This window comes from Siniperca chuatsi, linkage group LG21 (genome assembly GCF_020085105.1).
Source record: "Siniperca chuatsi isolate FFG_IHB_CAS linkage group LG21, ASM2008510v1, whole genome shotgun sequence".
Classification (NCBI taxonomy): Eukaryota; Metazoa; Chordata; class Actinopteri; order Centrarchiformes; family Sinipercidae; genus Siniperca; species Siniperca chuatsi.
The window spans coordinates 6,130,811-6,153,661 of record NC_058062.1 but is presented as its reverse complement, the minus strand read 5'-3'; the positions used below and the strand labels follow the sequence as shown (position 1 = coordinate 6,153,661).

Sequence of the window (22,851 nt, the reverse complement as noted above, 5' to 3'; positions counted from 1 at the left end):
TTTGTCTAACTAAAACTACAATCTGCCATCTGTCAAGTGAGAAAAGAAAATGCTGAAAATGTGTCTTTGTGTGTCCTGTGGCTCAGTTGGCAACGTGTACCCAAATCAGCCTGGAGCCTTTGTCGCATGGCAACTCCCACCTCTCCCTCCGGCTGTATCTTTCTACCATCATTGTGTGTGTGTGTGTGTGTGTGTGTGTATTCGTGTTCGTGTTCCCTTGTGCATGTGGCTTTCTTTGAAAATCTGGCGTTACATTGTTATGCATTATGTTTTCAGGTTGTCTGTCCCATTCTTGTGGGACGCCTGAAAAGAATTTCTTCAAATTTGGCACAAACATCCAGGTGGACTTAAGGACGAACTGATTACAGTTTGGTGTTCAAAGGTCACAGTCAATGTGACCTCCAAAATTACCTTGACAAACACGTTTTCTGCCATAACTCAAGAATTGATTTCACACAGATGTTTAACGGGATACAATAATGAAGTAATGACATTTATTACCCAAAAGGTCAAAGGCAACTTCACTGTGACATCATAATGTCCTGGAAAATGTCCTTTTTTGGCCTCTATTCAACACCATAACTCAGGAACAGAAGGGGAGATTGTGAACATATTTCACAGTTGGTCGGACACTGAATAGGTGACACTTTTCATGTTCAAAGGTTGTGACCTCAAAATAGGTTTTTGAGAAATAACTGGGCGATTCCAGATTCCATGCACATGTTAACTGGGACGACACAATGAGTTCTAGCACAGTACGGGCTTTCCTCCATCTCGTCCATTCTGCCTTACACTTCCTGCCTCATTCTGAAGCGTCATCACAATCATGTGACGCAAACAGCGTATTGGAGCGACCTAAATCATCGCGATCCTATGAGTGAGTGAGTTTCACCTACAGCTCTTGAAGAGACTTTGCATCTAAAAATGCCAGGAGAAAACAAAAGCACCACATTTTTTGTAGCTATACTTGTAGCATATATCTATAAGAATCCATCTTTACATAGTAATCAGGTATCAATATATATCACACACTTTATATCTTTTTATTCAGTTCCTTCCAAGTATTCACTACATATATTATGAGTCTGGACAGACTGTAAACTGCAACTTGACTGGTGGGCGGAGGCAGTAATTCTAGTTGTGTAATGGCACTGATGGACCGTTCCAGTCAGCTGTGTTTCTGATTAATGTCCACAATGACGTCACTGTTTTGTAAAATGATTAAAATCAGTGATGGTCCATGACCACGGTGGTGATGCTCTGATTGACATCCTAATCAACCGTGTAGGGTCAGTCAGTCGTGTGTAGAGGACATGCTGCCATCTTAAACACTCCCTAATCTCTTAAATCACATTCTATTAGCGGACAGACCTGCCGTGATTGTATTGTGCCGCTCTTGGTCGACTGCCCTGGCTTTAACCGGAGCCAATGCGAAGCCACTTGACAAGCAACCTGGGTGGAAGCAATGTGTGTACCAAAACCTCGCTCCGCAGCGCTGATGAAATCCACTCTGTGGTCTATTGATCTGGCCTGTGGTTTGATTGATGCCGTCTTTAAAAATTCATTAGTTTGAGGCATGGGGGAGCTGCAGGGCGGCAGGCACGCCTGTAGGACACATTTGTCTATGTTTACAGAACCAGTCAACAGCAAGAAAAGAGGCCTGACGGGGACCACCTAGGTCTCAATGTGTTGCACTCTTGCTCTGTACCAGACACACACAAACACATGAACAAACATAGTCCCACAAGGTGAGAAAAGAAGCTGATATTTTGCACGTTCTTATGCACCTACATATCTATCTGTGGTTATTAATGATTGCCTGGTGTTCACCCTGTTATTGCAGGCTGCCTCTGTTCAGGCTGGTTCAAGGCCTTTGTTCTGCAGCAGCAGCACAAATCCTTCATCTCAGCAGATGTAAAATACATACAGTTCATTTAGAGGCTGTGGTTGTTCAATTATCTCCCTGAGCCCTGGGTCATAAATCAGCTCTAGGGGGATTTTATAGTATGCTATTAATAATGTATTGTGGCCAAAATATCACTGTTTATATTTAACATTCTTCATATATTCAAATGATCGCAGGATCTTTTCAAAAAGGTGAAAATCAAACACCATGAAAGACAAAATATTATCTTTTATCTTAACTCATTCTTCAGCTTGTTTTTGAAACATGTTTATGAGGCACCAAGAAGCAAGATGTGGAGACAGTGGCGTGTGCTGCTTTGTCCTCTTTTTTTTTTTTTTTTTTTTAGTACTCATGTTTCTCTGCATAATCCTTCTGCCTTCACTTTCACAAATTAACAAACAATGAATTTCTACTCTGAGATCTCATTTTCTCCACTAAAACTCCACTTAAACCATGACTGGTGCCATGTCATGTCAGTCGATAGTGAGATTGCTCGTTACATCACAGCGCTTATCAACAACATTAATAATATATTAGTTAACTGAAAACAAACGTACTGATAAATAGATCTCCACTGTTTAGAGACGATGAATTTAACTGAGGACCAGTGTTGTCCAAGTTACTGAAATATAGTAATTAGTTACTTCTGTCAAAAGTAATTAAATTACTTTACCAATTACTGCATATAAAAGTAATTAATTACTAGGGAAAGTAACTTTTGTGTTACTTTTAAATGTCTGCTTCAATTATTATTTTAGTGACAAATGTCAAATTGTCAAAATCATTGTACCTATTATCACTGAGTTATTAATATTCCCGACCACCAGAGGGCAGTAACGACTAGCATTCCTACCTGTAAGCTACACTTAGACAGTAAGATTTAGTGGAAGAAGACTCACACGAAGCTGGATGTATCTTAACAGAGCGTTGCTACATTAGTTGATGAACCTACATTTCTTCAGTTTATATTAGAAACATTACAATCACTGTGATGAAAAGCACATTGGAGGCACACTGCCTGAACTGTCCACCGTAATGTCGGGTAACGTTAGATCACAAACTGGAAAATCCAGGGAATAGGCTGCGTTTGTCTGCTATCCTCTGCAGTTGTCCACTATTTTAAGGTAAGACAAAAGTAACAAGCCCTTTTTAAATTTCAGTAATTGTAATTGCATTATTTAATTTGAAAAAGTAATTAGTTACATGTTTAGTTACTGCCAAAAGTAGTGGAATTACAATAACCTCCCAACACTGCGGAGTACTGATGATAAGGCTTATTGAACAGTAGAGTAAATAAAGTCAGCAAGCTTTTTTATGGGGCAAAATTATTACTTCTATTTGTTTCAATTTATACAAATTTGTATACAGGTAGTTCTTAGATGAGGCACAGTTTCTCTAATTTTATTTAGCAGTGACACAATATACAATTTAGTTTTGTTGACTACGTTTGCACAACCAGGAACAGAAAAAAACAAATAAAAGACTGATAAAAGTCTTATACTTATATAAGTCATAATTATAAGATTATATTTAAACATTTGGCTTTTACGTCAAACTTATAAAATAGTTCAAAATATAGATTTGTTGTAACAATTATGAGATAAGTCAATAGTTTGATCATGAGTATTTTATTTTTGTCATAATATTTTTCTTTCCTGGCAGAAATTGGCTTCCATACTATTCACCATTTCTACTCATGTTCATATTCTTATTCATGCATACACTTTTTTGTACTTTACAAAAGTCAAATTGTCTCTCATCTTAGAAAGGCCAGATATACTGTACATTGTAAACGTTAGTCTCTGACCCTCTATGTCCCAAATGTCTCTAATGTGTTCACTGCGAGCATGTGGGGTATCGATCCTCAGTGTCCTTTCTGACTGCACAGCTCAAAACCATGACCATAAATTATTGAGCTACTACGGGGGATTTACCCAAATCGATGTATCCCCACAGCAGTGGTGAAACGGCAAATTAAGAGGTAATCACCAGAAGAATGTCACATGCTGTGGAAAATACCCTGACTTGATAAGCAGGGCCATTATGACGTGCCAATTAAGGCTTGTTGTTTAATTATAGCTGTGTTCTTCAATTAGTGCTGATTGGAGGCAGGTCCAGTCAGTACTTAATGGTGAACAATGAGTCAGCAGGATAGAGCTCTTGTATTCATGACAAGTGAGGAGAGGAGGGTGAATGATGGAGAGCTTAAATAGCTGTAAGGAAGAAAGAAATGCCAACAGAGAGAATAAAAAGGAGTGAAACAGGCAAAGAGAAGTAAAACAGGAAGGAAAAAGGCTTTTATCAGTTTAATCATCCTGCTGCTGGAATTGTACTTGTAGCGAGTATCCCATTGAAACCCTACACCCACTCAGCTACTGCCACAGACAAATGCCCACAACGATCTCACTTCCACATGAAAGCAGAGACTGAACAGAAGGCGATCCCCGCAGTCTGTGCTCGCAGCTCCCCCGCAGTGGATTCTGGGTCAGGTTGTATTCACCAGCAGAGCAGAGGGAATGCCTCGGCCGCCAGGGCATGAAGCACTACAGAGCTGCCGGCTTTTTGAAGGGAAATGAGAATTTGCCTGAGCTTGCATCACCCATGCTCCTCGCCCACTCTGACGATGGAGTGGGGGAAAAGTTCAGACACACCGTTCCACGCAGGCTTTGTCAGCACAGACCAGAGCCCACGCTTTGTTCCTCATTTGTGTGTGGATGTGTGACTGATAGTCGTAGTCATTTTTAATGTAGAGTTATACCACGGAGGATGAGCGGTTATTTATTTCTGTGTTGCTCCACTGACATACTATATTGTAACATGTGTGCTTGTTTAAGTAATGAATATGCCTGCATGTGCATACGTTACGTGTGACAAGCTGCCCGAGGCTAACATCACCACAATACTGTTTTCATCCTCATGACTAAGTTGAATAAAATAGCACCTCTGGCTTCGACTTGTTTACACAAGGGGTCTGTGTGTGAACATAGGACGGTAATCACTTCTCTCTTCTGCAAATAGAAACATGCATATCATACTCTCAAAGGTAATGCCGGTCTCCTCAGGGGGAATGGTGGAAGTCTGTATGGTGTACATGAATAAACCCTGATTAGTTGTTAGTGGAAGGGCCAGGATCTGTGGCAGGGTCATCTCACACAGGTCTAGGTTGGAATAATGAGATCTGAGAATCTAACTTTATGCTACTGTGAGCGCCGATTTATTTTCCTGTCATGATAATTAGATATACAACTGTACATTCGCAGGCTTTATAGTCATAGCTGTCTCCTGTCATATCTCCTTCAAGCCCTTTGACCCTCTTTTGTATATTGACATTATGCAGTATTTGAACACATTTTCAGTTGTGGAAGAAGTACTCAGATGAAATACTGAATCTGTGGTTCTGACTGACAATGTTGGCACTAGTAATTTACTCGGGGGCAGATGTTTTAAATTGTTCACAGTACGTAACCAGCACTGTGTTAGCTTAGTGTTAGTAAGACACCACAGAAGCTGACAGTGTCTCAGAGCAATGCTGTGGGAAACGTCCACCCAGAGGCTCAATGTTGAGACGCTGTTTCTCAACAGACAACAACAAATATGTCCAAAAAAGTTGTTTTGTCTTTTGAAAATGGAAACAGCTGCAGTGTCATAGTTTACACTTCCTTACACAAAAAGTGAGGAGAATTAAATTTTGAAGGTACTCTGTGGAGTTTTTGACCAATAGAATCACGATTGAACCATGTTTTTATGAGTGGGTCCCCATTTTGTTTGTAGTGTGCACACGCATGAGGACGCTCATTCCTGCAACAGGATACACAATCCTGCTGCTGGTTTCATGCTCTTCCACTGATGGACAGTTGTTGGTGGTAACACACAAACAAGGATGTAAACATTTTAGGATTTAAATTATTTTAAAGAATTAGTTTTGTAAATGTTTTATGCAGAAAGAAATGCATTCGGCATGTTTGTTAGACCTCAAGGATTCACACGATACATTTTGGTGAGAAACATTGAATGTAAACATAACTTTGTTTACAAGAAAACTTCACAGGGCACCTTTTTAATAAAAGTACAGTACCACAATGTAAAAATACTTTGTTAGAAGTAAAAGTTCTGCATTCAAACATTTTGTTAAGTAAAAGTATCATCACCAAAATTATATTTAAAGTATCAAAAGTACTCCCTATGTAGATTGCACATTTCCAGCTCTGACTTCTATTCTCTCACCTTGTGGCTTTGTGTTCTCTAAAACACATTCACTGCAGTAGTTTGGTGACGCCTGTAAAAAAACAACCAGATACTTGGCCAAATGTAGACAAGGATGGAGGTTTCACTTGTATGGAGCTTTTGCGCATTGCTTCCCAGAGAAACTAATGAAAGCTGGAGCACAAGGGTAATTAGCTCACAGCATTACAGGAGCCTGAACTCCTTTGTTCTAAAGTGTTTTTTTTTTTATTCCATGAACAATTGTTTATGGTAATTATCCAGAGGTGGAGAAGCTATTGAGATCTTTTACTTTAATAACAGCAGCAATACTACAGTATATAAATACTCCATTACAAGTTAAAGTCCTGCATTCATTCATTCATTCATTTTACTTAAGTAAAAGTGCATAAATATAAGCAGCTACAGTAAAGAGTTTAATCTGACAATGCATCATATTTCATAAAATGATCACATGGTTTACATGTAAAATCTTAATCAGACTATGGCTGTTAAATAAATGTAGTGAAGTAAAAAGTATATTTCCCTCTGAAGTATAGTGGAGTAGAAATATAAAGTAGCATAGAAATACTCAAGTTAAGTGCAAGTACCCCAAAAGTGTACGTAAGTACAGTACTTGAATACATCTACTTAGTTACATTCCACCACTGTACTGTAATGATCTTATCTGATCTGGACAGGTGCATGTTATACAGTGATATTATGCTGTCCATTGTCTCCAGTTCTTTCTACCAGGTGAAAAAGGTAGAATACATTATTGATTTTTTTTAAATTAATTTGGCAAATTAATAATAATAATTGGCAAATCTCAAATTTAAAACTTTAACCAAGACAACAGTTGCTCTTCCTTACCACAGTGGCATCTTAACAAAACAGTGGTTACATAACAAAAACAAAATGAAAGAGAAAATATTTTGCGCTTCACAAAGTTTTAAATATCTGTGTACATGTTTCCTTGCGCATCATTGAGTGTGTAGTGTAGGTGCTTTTATTTTTGTATGGATGTGGTTAGAGGTTGTGGTTGTGAATATCTAACCCCAGAGGCGTTGCTGTGGGAGGACAGACGTGGGTGGGTGCTAGAGAGACGTGCCCTGATAAATCACATCTGTTCTGGAGACGTGAGCCTGATGCCTGAACTGAAGCGTGACCAAGTGGACCGGAAAGAGCTGATCAAAAGAGGAGAGAAGAGAGGCGGAAAATTGAAACTTACACTCCTAGCTCTTCCTCTTCTCTCTCTGTCGCTTTGTGTTCTTTTGTCTCTTTACAGACAGGAAGCTACTGTAAATACCTTTTAAGGTGTACGCATGAGTAAATTCATCTCTTTATACAGAGTAGTAGCTGAAGTGAACAGATGGAGCATCAGAGAGGGTTACATAATATTTCTAACATTTGACAATCACCCAAATGTTATGAGTGTAGAAAAGTGAAACATGAAAGTTGCTCTGGGATACTGGGAGTGTATTTTTCAACCTTTTTCAACATGTAATCAGCCACTCAAATATAGACATGGTGTGAACTTTATGTGACTCAAAATATATGCATTATACACCTCACCAGGACATTCGCAGCAGCGACACTTTCTGGTTCAATCTAACACCTGTTTAATGATGCTGACTCGAGGCTCCACAGAGAAAACATTTAATATCATCTCTGAAGATGCCACCAGGGGTTCAGATAAGGTTTCTTGGGATGTCGTGGTTCTCCATTCCCTTTGTTGCTGCTCTGGATGTGGCAGTGGCTGGTGTTAAAGCCATAGCTTAATTACCATACTGTACGGCTCCCTGGGCCAGAACGCCTCAATTACCAGAATTACCCGCCTGTGGTGTCACATTAATTGTGAAGCAAACACTTGTCACTATAAAAGATCATTTAAAAAAATAATCTTTTTGAAAGATAAAGAGTGGGAGGGAGTGTTTGAATGCAGGACGGGGCCCTGTGCCCGAGGCTTTTGTAGACCCATGAGAGTTAAATGTGCTTGAACTCTCTAATGGTGCCGCCATGCAGGCTGCCGACAAAGAGCCTGGCTGTTTGTGCTAACAGGTGTGCCTCTGTGCTTACTACTTCATTTAATTTCATTTATACATTTTGTACAGTGACGGTGCACTCATTGTAAATGTGCCAGTGTTATCCATGTGGACAGTTTTCAACTGTTGTCACTTGGTGATGTTAGTGACAGATGTTAAATTACTCTAATTTTAACGTAAGATCAGCACAGGAGAGGCAGGTGAAAAATAAGGCAGCTTAACATCAGATGAAAACCTAAAAAGAGAGACAAGCAAATAGGGCTGCAAGTTCCGATTGCTTTCATTGGCGATTAATCTAATGATCATTTTCTCAAATAATCTATTCATTATTTGGTCTATTAAACCTCAGAAAATATTGAAAAATGCCCATTGCAGTTTTGCAAAGACCAAGATGATGTCTTCAACTGCCTTGTTTTGTCCAACCAGCAGTCCAAAACCCAAATATATTCAATTTACAATAACATTAAACACAGAAAAGCAACAAATCATCAGATTAGAGAAGCTGAAACCGCAGAATGTTTGACTTTTCTGCTTGAAAAATAACTTAAATGGTTAATCAATTATCAAAATAGTTGTATGTTCATTTTCTGTTGATCAACTATTCGATTAATTGACTAATTGTTTCAACTCTACAAGTAGCACGCATAGTAGAGTCTATGCAATGCAAGCAAGTGTGAGAAAGACATTGGATGCAATCTTACAACACAAACAGGAAGCCAAGCAATTGAGAACAGACAAGGCAAGCAGGCCGACAAGTCTCGTTGCTTTCTAATCAAGTTTTAAGATTCTATACAAAATAATTCGTTTTTTCCAGGTCTGTCAAGCTCTTTCTGTAATTGCTGTGTAGCCAAAAAGCAGGCCATATAGCCATAGAGGCAGCAAAGATGTTCAGTGTAAGATGGAGTGTGTTGTATCCTTCATGGTGACTGTGTAGTGCTGTTTGTGCTGCGCGCTCAGCCGTGATAATTAAAAGACTCCCTCCCCTCATCCCCCTGAGTACTCACTGTTTCCTACACAACTTCTCAGCATTACCTAACATCCAGAGTCAAACAACAAAATCCTGTTGCAAAGCACTGAAATCCACTTTAATTTAAAATGTAATTATTATTATTATTAATATTATTATAATTCACCCACGGCTGCTGCAGGGGCGCTCCTCTGATCACTGAGTGTTTGGTAATTTCACCTCACAAAAGCTAATTATTATTTTCAGAATTTTATAATCATGAATTCGAGACTTGTGATATAAAAGTATGACTAGACGGAACTTCTCATCAAGCTTTTATTAAACTGTTCTTATTAAAGTTTGTTTATTTATTAAGAAACATTGCTGGCTTAATTTGAATATTAGGAGACTCTCCTTTCTTCTATTTTGGATAAAATTACAGATAACAGGCTTATGTACTTATCTTGAAATAATGATAATCACAGTGAAACTTTGAGTTCTCCACAGCTTATTTGACAAAAATAAAAATAAATCAAGGTTTTCAAAGGTTGTTCCCACTCAGATTCAGCACATATTATCCATCTGTTGCAGTTGCATAAATACAGTCTCAAGCTGCATATTTTTGCTATGTGGTCTTATAATTTGTGGGAAAGAGACAGCTACTGTAACTCTTCTGTAACAGTACTGTAAAACCTCATAGTTCTCTTGACAGGTTAAACTAATAATGTTAACTAGACATTGACTAGATTCAACTTTTCATATTAAAGTCGAGCAGATTGACTGAACAAGAGATTTTGTTGGTCTCAATTCTTCGTCCACTCCTCCTTCACCTTGTAGACTTCTAACTGAAGATGTCTAAAATGATAATTATTTTGAACCGGTTGAAGAAATGATATTTAAAGAATAAGCACACTGTATATCCTGATATTTGAAAAAGAACACATTATGTGATCTAGGATGTTGTTTCCCTTGTGTATTCAGCTTGAGTCTAACTGATGTCCTTGTCTATATTCCACATTTGGGGCCGTGACTGGGGCTGTTTTCCAAATAAGAATTCATTTATTCATCCTCCCTGGCAACACAGCTGATATTGGACGAAAGCTGATCTTATGCGGTAACAGAGTGGAAGCTGAATATTATTTAGCGTATAGGACTCATGCTTATTACTGTGAGCTCCCTCATACAATGCACTGAATTAGTTAGGTAGCCATATGGCGTGCATTCAGTAAATCCATTTCCTGTTATGGAAATGTGGTTTCTGCTCGTTTAAGTGTAAACCGATAGTGTTTTTGGGGAAATAAACAAATATGAGGATGATGTTTCTGAGTGAGTTTAAGACACAGTGAAGGTAACAGTTGCTGATGCTCTGTCATTATAGTAAAAATTCATCCCAATATTAAACTGCTTCCGTTTATCTGCCTCTCAAAGTTTCCTGTTAGCTTCAAATATGGACCCTATTGCACATTTTCTTTTTCAGAATAATCAGGGGTATTTGAAAATGAAAACACATTTGATGCAAATAGTTGCATTGATCATTTATGATGGATTATATACATGTAGGATTTAGCTGTGATTTGGGATTTCTGGTTGCCCAGAAATATTACAAAATACATTTATTAAAATTCTGAAGGTGTCAACTATTACTTTATTACAAGTGCAACTACAAACCTTTATTCAAAGGTTACGTTGTTTATTTTTTATTTTCAAATATGAATACATATTAGAATATTGTCTACTGTACAGCGGGTTACAACTTTGGAAAATTAAATGTCAAACAGCTTTTTTCATTTCCATTTTAATATAGTCATAGAACGCACATGCAAGTATGTGAAAATGAAAATTGGATTATTGCATTTTCATTTTCATTTTTACACAAATAACACATACATATGTGGAAAATGATAATGCTATTGTGCAATTTCATTTTCAAGTTTACATTATCATTTGAATATAGTCCCGTATGCTTCCATAAATAACATTGTCGAACTCAGGACGGACGGTTTAAAAAAAGTATAAAAACTGATGCAGCAGAACCAGATATATTGGGACTTTCTCAAACCCAAGAATGCAAAGAACAGACTTCTTGGGGAGAACGTTCTATCTAGTCGTTCTTGGAAGAATGAACTTGCAAGGTCACGAGCACACAGAACGCCGTTGACTGTTTGAGACGATGTGTTCTTGCGGCTATTGCGCAATGCCCCAGAGGCCGGTACCCCGGTAAAGGCTATTGTTTGTGGTTCATGTTTGATTTAAAGAAGAATAAATTTAGGTAAAATAACTAAGATCAAAGATGGACCGGCAATGCTAGCAGCTACCGTCGGTATGCTTTACTGAGAAGCAGAAGAGGAGGCTCCGAGTGAGAAGAGCCAGGAAGAGGAAGAGGATGAAACGACGACTATCTTAGCGTTTATCTCTGGCTATCTATGTTATCTTATAAAGTTTACCTAAAGCAGCTCTTAACTTTAATAATAAAGGAAAATAAACGGAATAAATACGATACAGTAGATAGAAACGTTGAAGGTATAAAACATGAATAGCATAGAATTAATAACAGGTAGTTTTATGATTTGAGTAAATTTAATTATTATACACTTACGTTATATCAAGAGATTCACACTCACATTTGCAGATAAAACAAGTCTGATAAGCCTTGTACAATGAATCAAGTAAAATTGATTTGTATAGCCCATTACATGTCTCAATGGCCCACATTATAACACCCACAACCTTAACCTTCATGGAGATAAGGAAGAACATTGGTAGGAAAAAAAGAAATGGAAGAAACCTTTTCAAAGAAGGATCTCCCCCAACCAGGATGGCCAGAAGTGCAATAGGTGCTGAGGGGGGCGGCTGATGATTAGCATGATACATGGAGAAGTAGAACGAGTAAGCAGCATAATACATGGAGCTAACAGGGCAATAGTAATATCCATCAAGGATGCCAAGAGAGTCATAGGCACAGCTACAGAATCAGATTTTTGATCTGCAGACGTATCTGGATTAAATAAATATTTTGTCTTTATACATAATTTTTTTTAATGAAATATAAATAACCAGAATATAATTAATGGAATACAAATGGAACAGACATTTTTATAATAGAGGCAATACAAGGAATAATGGGATTAAGGATAAATAATAACTAATGCGACCCTGAGAAAAGAACAGTAAATGTTAATGCATTTTACATGACATAATATTAAATACATCTAGGTGAAATATTAATGAACAAACAGTTAATAACTAATAATAAATAATATTATTAGAATGTTAATTGATAATGATAAGTAGAGTAAATATCAAATATATATATTTCTTTTTTAAACACAGGATCAAACTCTTTCTCAGAGGTATGCACAAATAAACAACTACGTGCCTATCCTCTGCATGTTCTTCTCTGAGGCTGACCTGAAACCAGCCTTTAGGCTCTCCAGGGAGACGTGCTGGTCCAGATATTGCTTCGGCAAAAGCCACATGGATGGAGCCATGAAAGTGAGGCGGCTGTCTGTCTCTACTGGCTTGCATGTGACAACTCATACAGAGTGACAGCAGACATCTTCGTCATGCCGAGAGCCATAGTTGGCAGTTTAGTGGAAGAGATGATGGCCATCCTTCTCAAGATTATTAATTTCCCCTAGCCAGAAGAGATGGAGGAGGTGGGGACAGGCTGTGCTTGCCTGGCTGGCCATGAGGCATCCCACTGTGCGGCTGGTGCAATAGATAGGTGCCACATCAGAATACTCTCACCTGCTGAACCACAAAAGAAGTGCTACATTAACCGCAAGCTCTTCCCTTCAGTAGTACTCCATGGTGTGGGAAATTTCTGGATATGTACATTGGCAACAGAGGGTCAGGCCATGACACCCTGTCCTCCGGAGATCTCCAATGTACAAGGTGTCCCTCTATGGCCTCTCTCTTCTTGGAGACGGGGGGGGGGGGGTTACCCACGCCTGCAGCATCCTGTCACCCTCCATAAATTTTATGTAGTGCTGCATGCCACAGAAATGCCCCCCAAAAAAATCTTTTAAAAAAACAAAAAATGTCCTGGCGCCTACATTACCCACAATGCAACATGACCTACAACATTTGGCCGGAGATCAGGGTATGTTATGCTAGTGGCAGCTAATGTAGCCACGAGCCGCCCAGTGAACGGACATTGCTAGTTGAATTGTCATCATGAGACAATGACACGTGACATCCGACAATGAAAGCCATCGTTTTTATTGAACTTACATTGTGGAGTTTTTATGTTACTAAAGTTATGTTTACATTTGTTGTTTCTCACCAAAACCCATTTTGTGTATCCTTCAGGCCTAACAAACATGTTGAATTCTTTCCTCAAAAAATTTCAAATAAAAAAAATTCCAGAGCCAATTTTTTGGAAGAATATTATAATAATAATAATAACTTACATTGTTTACATCCATGTTTTATCTCCTTACCTTTGTTGCTGCATTGCTACATTTATTTGCGCCTTACCTCCACCAGCTGTCAGTGAAATAGTGTAAAACCAATGGCAGGACTGTTTATTATGTCACCCGCGTGCATGGACGTCCTCACAAAATGGAAACCCACTCTTGAAAACATTGCTCCATAGCACTACTAGTGGTCAAAAGCTCCACAGGATACCTTAATTAAAAGTAACTTTTACTCAACTTTTACGCCCATTAAATAAACATCACTAACGTTTCTGTCTTCAAAGGGGTCAAAACCTTAAATGCGAATTATTTACATAAACCTCATAACCAATTTATAACACAGGCAACTACGTTGATTGCCAGCAAGATAAACCAATTGGTTCACATGTAGGCCTCATTTAAACTGTGGGTGGAATGCTGGCAGTCTGCTGGCTGGTAGCAAAACTGGTTCACCCATTACAAGCAGTTTTTGTGTGTTATTTATTCTCTCCAGGTCTCAGAGGTGGCTGGCATGGACAAACACTCATATCGATGCATACAAAATGAATTTTTTCATAATGACTTTTCTAGTTTATTCTTCCACCACGATTCAGGTCCAAAAAAATCAATATACTCCAGCAGCCTTCCTATTTTCATATTATTGCAATTTATCTTCACAAAATGCATCCACACAGAGAAATACAGCACTTATTCTCACAGATTCGTGCTATTCATGGTGACTCATGCTTGCCACAGTAATGAGTAAGACATAAACAACATAAACAGGAAGAGGAAAGCATGCAGCATCCCATTCTGCTCAGCATGGATATTTCAGTCCTCCAATTTAATGCTTTTGTTGGTGGGAGCTAAGTGGTTGTGACACACACCTGAAAATACAGACTAGCAGTCATATTAGATGTCAGGACAGGAGAAATGGTTTAAGCACATACTGCTGCGCTGTTCCTTTAATCAGCATCATTTCTGCCCTTTTGATCTCCTCGGATCATCAGTGAACACAGCTCATCATCAGCTTGTTGGTTGCTGATCTGACTGTAATGCACGGTTGAGAGGAAGCCTGCAGGAAAGCTGGGTTTCCTGTTTGAGCATGACAGAGTCACTGTGTCTTGTGTGTTGTTGTCCGTATGTGGGCAGTGTTACACTGGTAATAAAAGGTAGATCAGACCTATTTCCCCCCTTGGAGGGATGAGCAATATGATTTCACTGCAGCGTTTTCCTGGAAGATCCATCTCTGCACCGGAGCATTGAGGCGAGAGACTCAGGTGCACAGCGTCCAGCGAAGCAGAGAGTAGCTCTGCCTGTGTTTCACTTTGACAGGAATTTTCTGTTTCTGCCTGTGTGTTTGAGTGGATGTGTGGCTACACGTGTGTATTTTGAGCTGTTTTTCCAAAGCTGTGTTGTTTACTGCAGAGAAATGCTGCTTTAAAGGCTGTAAACAACAGCACCTACACCATTTACTGTCAGTCAGAAGTGTGTATTTTTTGTAGTGCTGTGTAAAAGCTCATACATGTTCACTTTGGCACTGCATAGCTTACTCGTGAGTAAACTGTTCCAGTGAGGAGGATGTTTCTCAGGGGATTCCTGCATTGACAGTGGGTTGCTCTTGCAAGCTGAGCCCAGAGACTCATGGGATATGAAGAGGGTTTTTTGAAGTCTCCCAAGGGTCCATCACATGAAGTAGTTCAAGCTTCAAGTGAAGTAGTAGGTTCCCAGTGTACAGTATCTGCAAAAAGGGTTGGTTCACCCAAATTACAAAAAAGAAAACATTTCTCCTCTTACTTCTAGTGGCATCTAGCCATGTATGCCATGTTTGGTTTTATTTGCACACGTTTTGAGATATCGGATTTCTGTTGTCCCTCCAATGCAATGGAGGTGAATGAAAAATTATGTTTGAAAAATTCAACAGCACTCTGGATAATCCACAGACCGCACTGTGAACACTTTTTTTATGGGGACCATTTCTTCAGGAGAAAGGATAGTTCCAGTGACTGTAAACTGTAAACAGTGTGGACTGTGGATTATCCAGAGTAAGAATGGGTTCCCGATAGCCAGTTCCATTTTGGCAAAATACCAGGATTCGTTAAGCTATGATGCTAACGATTCTCTTAATAAACACACAATACACACACACAGCGAAGTCAGCAAACAGCAGAGCAGAGAGGCCGCGGTGGAGACAGTGAAGTGAACATAACTCGAAGATTACTCGAGTTGACGACAGGTAAAGGTAAAGGTAAACCAAATATTGATAAGGGGTTGGAACAGATTTGGATTCGATAAGTGGATTCAACAAAATGCTATCAAACCCATCCCTAATCCAGAGTAACCAGGACATTGTTTCTGGGAAGGCAAGTTGCTGCTGAATTTGTTAAATGTAATGTTTCAATGCCGTAAACACTGAAAATTATGTTTACAGCATTGAAACATTACATTACATGAATCTCCATTGTATTGGGAAATTGCAGAGACAGATATTTCAAAACATGGGCAAATAAAACCAAAAGGACATGCATGGCTATGGGGCAGCTGTGGCTCAGGAGGTAGAAGGGGTCGTCCACTGATCAGAGTTGACGGTTCGATCCCCACCACTTCCTGTTCTCATGTCGAAGTGAACCCCAAATTGCTCCCGATGGTCAGGCCAACACCCTGTGTGGTAGCTCGCTGCCATCGGTGTGTGAGTATGTGCGTGAATAGGTGAATGAGTGGCAAAAACCTTGTAAAGCGCTTTGGATAAAAGCGCTATATAAATGTAGCCGGTTACCATTTTTCCATATACCACTAGAAATAAGCGAGAAAACATGTTTTTGTAATTTTGGGTGAACTAAACCTTTTAATGAGAACAGGAATTCATTTGAATGAAGGAGGGTTTGTATCTTGGGCCTGGTAAATGTTTTGTTGCCGAAGAGGAAAGAAAAAGACAGAACTGAAAGTGAGGAAAAGTTGAAGACAATGATGACACATTTGAGCTTTTTGTGTCAGTATACATATGTAAATTAAAGCAGCAGGGCATAAACACCAACTCAACAAGTATTGTGGGCTTTTGTGGATGAATAGAAATGTATTTCCTCAGCTGTGTGCCCCCTGGCTGTGCAGATGATTAAAATGTATTACATTGATGGCTCAATCTTTCCTTTGTGCCTCATAGTTACGCTGACACTTGTCTCTACAGTCCAAACAGTCTGCACATCATAGCTTAAAGCTTCGCTCCAAGTCAAATTCTCAGATCTGTTCTCCCTATAAGTCCTTTGATGATCGCACATTTGGACGTTCGCTGCACAAACACCGCTCAGCTCTGCCAAGCCTGTCACTCTATGTGGATGCTGTTTTATGAGAGGGAGGAATTTACCACACTGCAGGACTAATTGGACTTGGACATGTACGTATTGGTGGACAGCTTTGTTGACTGGTGAACTATAAATACTACAATGGGTTGAATCCTTCCAAACAGCTAGTACTGGTTTTTGCTGTCATGATTCCTCAGCCCAGAAGGGATGAGAGATTCACCCTGTCCAACTGTGGCGCAAATGACGCAGGACGCTATTGTAGTTAGTCAAGATGAGATTTGCAAGTGTTTCATAGAAAATGCAAAATCGCAATCAGAGAACACTAACTGAGCTGGCAGCACAGACAAGCATCAGCTTGCTGTTTCAGTTTTCACAGCAATTATCTGATTTTCTTCCAAGAGTCTGAGCCAGGTTTATACAACACTGAATCTTCACAGGCAGAGGATAAACTCACTTCTGTATAAACACATACACAGAAACAGCTCGTATTATGCTTTACTTGAAAGTATACACATGCACACACAAATAGCATGTCGCATAAGTTTCTATACATTTCTTTGTTGTCAGTTAGTCCATGGAGATTTACAAGCTTCAAATATATTTTTATATTTCTCCTCCTCAAAACATTTTTTGAGGCGTCTAGGAAATATATCACAATTACATAACTCAGCTTTGCTTCTCCTTTCTTCTTTCTAAACCCCATCTGACAAACGGTTTTCATCAAAAAATGTTGCAAAGTACCAACAACAAACCTCACTTTCCAGGAAACACCACTGCAGATCCATCACACCCTGGTCACAACCTGTTCCAAATTCTCCCTCTGGTAGGCGCTACAGAGCACTGTATGCCAAAACAACCAGACAAGAACAGTTTCTACCCACAGGCCATCACTCTGATGAACAGTTAACACCAGTCACAGAGTGTCAGGAACAATCTCTGTGCAATAACCCTGGAAAAACGTCCACTGTACCTGTAAATATATCTCACTTTTTATGTAAATGTTATCACTTTTTTAAATCTACACACACTGTACATACTGTCATATCCATCACCTCCATGTATATAAAGCAACCTGTTAATGAATCATATTTATTTCAGCACCATTTGCACAATTGCACTAATTGTCTTACTGTTTATAAATGTTACTGTTGTTTTTAAAAATATAATATCTATATGCACATAGTAGCTTAATGTTACCTTATTGAGCTTGTTGTCGTTGTTTTTAGCTGTATTTGTGTCTATTTCTGTGTTAGTACACTAAGTGCAACGAAAACCCGGAGTCAAATTCCTTTTTATATGTACACATACCTGAACAATAAAGCTGATTCTGATTAACTTGTAAATATTTCACGCATTTTTATTCGGTACAGTTATGAAAACTTGAGTATTTGAGTATTCCTGTTTTATGTAACTTTATACTTCTATTGCACTATATGTAAGAGGGACTATTGTATTTTTTCCTTTTACTGTATATAAAGTAAGATACTTTTTATATTTTAAACTAACAAACAGTAAGTTGTTAATATTTGAATGTTCTTGACCTTCGTAACAACAGAAAATCTTAACATTTCTTTCAGCTGCATCTCACGGTCTTTGAGTTTGCTCAACTAAGCAACCTCCATAAAGAGCGTTAGATGCGGTTAAAAGCTCTGGAAAAAGCTAATGAGTGGACCTTGAGATCAAGCTATAACATTAAAATGATATTTACAAGTTAATGCATCAGTAATAATAATCTAATATATGATGAAAGGAACCATGCTGTTTAATGTTCTTTTACCTTTAACACTTAAGCACATTTTTACTGATAATACTTTTACCTAAGTAGTTTATTTCTAACAAAGTATTTTCACATTGTTGTATTTCTTCCTTTGCGTCACTAAAGGATCTCAATACTACTTCCTTCACTGATTCCAATAAACAGTTGAAGAATTTGAAGCTGTTAATCATTTTGCTGGCACACTCTTAGCTCTCCAAATGAAAATTAATTCTCGCCATAATTGTGCAGTAAACATGCTCGCCCTCTATCTTATCTCTGAGTTTTGAATGGTAATTCTTTATCTCATCATTGATGGATGACAATGAAATCTATTCATGATATAATATTTAAATGGTATTCATATTTTCTTTATAATTATTAGCAGGAGAATGGAGGCCTTCCTCAGAGTTTCATCTGGCTGCTGCCTCAAGACAAAGCTCTCTCTGAGGATGTCACAGTGTGACAGGTCTGAATGTCTCCTCAGAGATGAACTATGGCTTTGCTCTGTGGTAAGACAGAGAAAAATGGAGGAGGGAAGCTTTTGTGGCAGATGCTGGTCTGCCTCATATTGTCTCACATGGGACTTAACACATTTAGGATCCCGCGGGACTCAACAAACAAACAACACCTTCTCTACAAACACACAAGCACATCCCTCAGCTGCATAGGCAGCGTTTTTATTTTATTTTTTGTGTTTGATATTTTAAGATGGATCCCAGTCGTGCCGTCCCGGTGCCACCTGAGGCTGACTGTGCACCGCCGAGCGCTTCCTGCTGGCTCTCTGGACACAGCGAGCCTACAGGAGCCTATGAGCAGTGCCTGTTCCAGACTTTTCCATCCTGCTGTCTCTTCTCCCGCTTCACGGTGAAGCTGCCCCGACCAGCTGGTGGAGCTGGGTAGCTGCAGGCTGCCTTGGACCCTGATCAAGTATTGATGTCTGGCTTTCCGTGCTGGCTGACTCACCAAAGAAGAGCTCTACGAGACAAAGACAGAGACGGAGAAGAGCTCCAGAGAGGATGGTGGTTTCAAAGGAAGCTTGCATAAAAATTGAAGACCTAATTGCACTGTCTTGAGCCAAGATGCTTTCTCACATACATATTTGAAGAGAACTTTATCTAACTTTCTAAACCACATTCAAATCCCTGTTAGCCCCTTACCATTCATTTCCTTCACATTTGACGTTCAGCATATTTCCTGCAAACAAGGGATCAATTCTGTCTGGTTGTGGAAGATTTTACCAGTAGATGAAAAACAGCATGAAATCGCTAACTGTATGCTACTGTGTGCAAACTATATCCTGCCTCATCAGCGGCAGTTGCTTTGGCAAAGAAGTGTGAGAAACTAATCATAGTTGCTGACCTTTTCCAGTCCCATCATGCTGTGCATGGATAATCTCCATGCAGGCTGTTGTCAGTATGCATGGGTCAGACGAGGCAGCTAAAGATCTACAGCTCTCTCTGAGGGGGTTGGGTCAGTTTGTTTTTCTGCTATCCTGCTTTCTTCTGTGAAGTGAAGCAGTGCTGCTGACTTCTGTTCTCAGGTCCACTGCCGCCACAAACTCAACACAGTTTACCAGTTCTGTGGTACAATCAGTTAATGCTCACTGGTTTGTACAGTTGGCTGACCACATGAAGCCAAATCTGTTACCTAATTATGTGAATTCCATGTATATAGTTATGAAGCAAATGGCCTTCTCTCTCCTGTGTTTAAGTGAGTGTGTGTGTGTGTGTGTGTGTGTGTGTGTGTAAAGGCTCAAAAGTCAGGTAATTGGCCTTCTCTTTCAAGGGAAACAGCTAGTTCTCAGTGGTTTCAATAAATGAGAATAAATGAGTAAATGGCTTTGATGTTATAACATCAAATCCATTTACAGCTTTAACCAACAAATATATTTGTTCTGGTCAAATATCATGAAACTTCTGTGCTTCCAGCACTTTTAAATCTGCCAGATATCTGAGAACAAAACTGGGCCGGGTTATTCTAGAAAAGAACCGCCCCAATTACGACATCCGAAAGGTGTAGGTGGAAGGGGTTTCCGAAACCCTTTCGACTATCCCACAATCTTAGACATTTTACCTTTAACGTGTTAGGTGCTAACATTTTACGAATTAGCACTAAACACAAAGTGCAGCTGAGGATAATGGAAATGTCTCAATTTTGTAGGTATTTCGTCATAAATCAAAGTATTAGACAAATAACATTTTTTGACCTGATGGTGGCGCTAGATGAAAAGTCAGGGAATCTTTAATGAGGTAGACATAAATATATCTGTGCCAGGTTTCATGGCAATCCATCCAACAGTTGTTGAGACGTTTCAATTTGGACCAAAGTGTCAGACCTACTTACCAACACTGTCATCCATAGAGCCATGCCGCTAGCGTGGCTAAAAATGGTGTATTATATTCATTATCTGCCCAAAATCAGGTATTTCAGTCAGGCTTTTATCAGTCTTTTTTTAATAACAACTAATAGAAACTAAAACACCACACATAAGCTTCAGCTTCTGGCTTGTGTATGTACATGTTCTCTTTTATATGGAATTCACATTCTTCTTCTCATGTCATCATATTTTGAAATGAGCAGTGTATTGCATCTTGGTTTGTTTTTGTTTACTTTAGTATCAAACAAGTTTCTATACTTTTAGAAATGTTATACTTTTTTTTTTTACACTTATGGTACTTTTGTAATATCATGCGTATTCAAAGCATTTTGTGTCTCATCATGTCCTACTGCGGTTAATTTTGCACATGCTGGGATTTAAATTGCATTTTATTTTTATCCTTTTCACCCCATTCACTCAATTCTTATTTACACTATTTTCTTTTCTGCCATAATTTGCTGCAGCCAAAGCCCAATTTCCTCAAGGAAATCCTTAAATTTTCATCCAAGTGTGCCACAAAAAAAAATCAATTTCTCTGAAACATATATCAGGTCTTCCACAGTCATCTAAACAAAATAAATAAGTAGAATTCACTAAATTATTTGGGTCTAATGTTTTGCTAGTCATACAAAGGACTCTCAAAGTGTTTGCAGCTAATTAAGATAAATGCAGTTGGTTATTCATAGTTTATGACTTCAATAGTATTCTGTTAACAGTCAGTGAACACGGCGGATGTTTGTTTTGCTTTAGATATACTGAATTAGATTAACTGTCAGATTAGATTTACTCTGAAATCGTGCATGGTGTTGGCTGCCAATTATTTTCTCCAGTGTATCCGGTGTACCCTGTCTCTCACCTAATGCATGTTGGGAAATGCTCCAGCCCTTTAGCAGACCTTCTTTGATGACAAAGGGCTTGATTTCCTAGTGACTCATTTCATCAGGTTTAAAGATTCAAATGAAATACTTACACTGCAGGCTTTTGGAGCCACTGATCTGATGCTTGTGCATTTTATGTATTTTCAAAAGGCAAAAATAAAATATTGACTGCTACAATAAATAATAGTACTGTAGTAAACTGAGAACTTAAAAGCAAAGAGCAGCCTTGAACAGAGCTGCCTCGGGTGAAGAAAATAGGAACTAAAAAGAGAACAGGGTGGCAATGGGATAAAGACAGATAGATGAAACAACAAAAAAAACAGACTGAGAGAGAGATGCATGTTACGTGCAAGGAATAACTGATTTGATTAAGTTCTCAGAGACGATGTTGACAAATGAAGACCATGCTTAAAAGCTTAACCGCCGCTTCATTGTTCTCAGTTCCATTCACATTGTTGCATAAATTAACTGTTCTTCACTACACTGTTGATTTAAAGTATTGTGTTTTTATCATTCTGCTTATCTGCATGACAGTATGTTGCGGCAGTGAAGGCTGCGAAAAGATATTTTAATATGCACATAAATTCTCAAATAGTGGTTCAGGGTTTTATTTACCCCAGCTGATGACACGCTGGATTTTCTTTTCCTCCTTTGATCATATTTAAGTAAGAAGTTTTAATTTGCTATTGCTGCTGTTTGCTGGTTTTACAAACACAACACTTCCCCCAATTGTTTCACATTAAAACCCTTCCAGTGGTTTAGGAAGTGGAATTCCTTCTATCTCCTGGAAGGCTTTTATTGTGAAACATTTGCAAGAAATGCTGAGTTTGTATTAACAGCATAATGCAGTAACAAAACTTTAGTTCGACATTTTGGGAAATATGCGTTCTTGCCAAGAGTTAGATGAGAAGATAGATACCTAGATAGATTCGTCAAGTCTGTACGGTAGCTGGAGCCAGCAGCCAGATAGCTTATTTTAGCATAAACACTGGATTGATGTTTTTACAGTTCAGTTTTTGTACAGATTAAACAAACAAGATATAACGT

At 38.8% G+C, this 22,851-nt stretch overlaps 1 long non-coding RNA gene across 1 annotated transcript in view; it reads left to right on the top strand.

Annotated features, from left to right (window-relative positions):
- LOC122869349 overlaps positions 1–21,289 on the top strand; it is a 31,213-nt gene extending 9,924 nt beyond the window's left edge. Inside the window, exon 4 of the long non-coding RNA XR_006376305.1 lies at positions 19,258–21,289. This is a non-coding gene — a long non-coding RNA (uncharacterized LOC122869349). The remainder of the gene's footprint in view (positions 1–19,257) is intronic.
- The last annotated feature ends 1,562 nt before the right edge of the window (positions 21,290–22,851 follow it).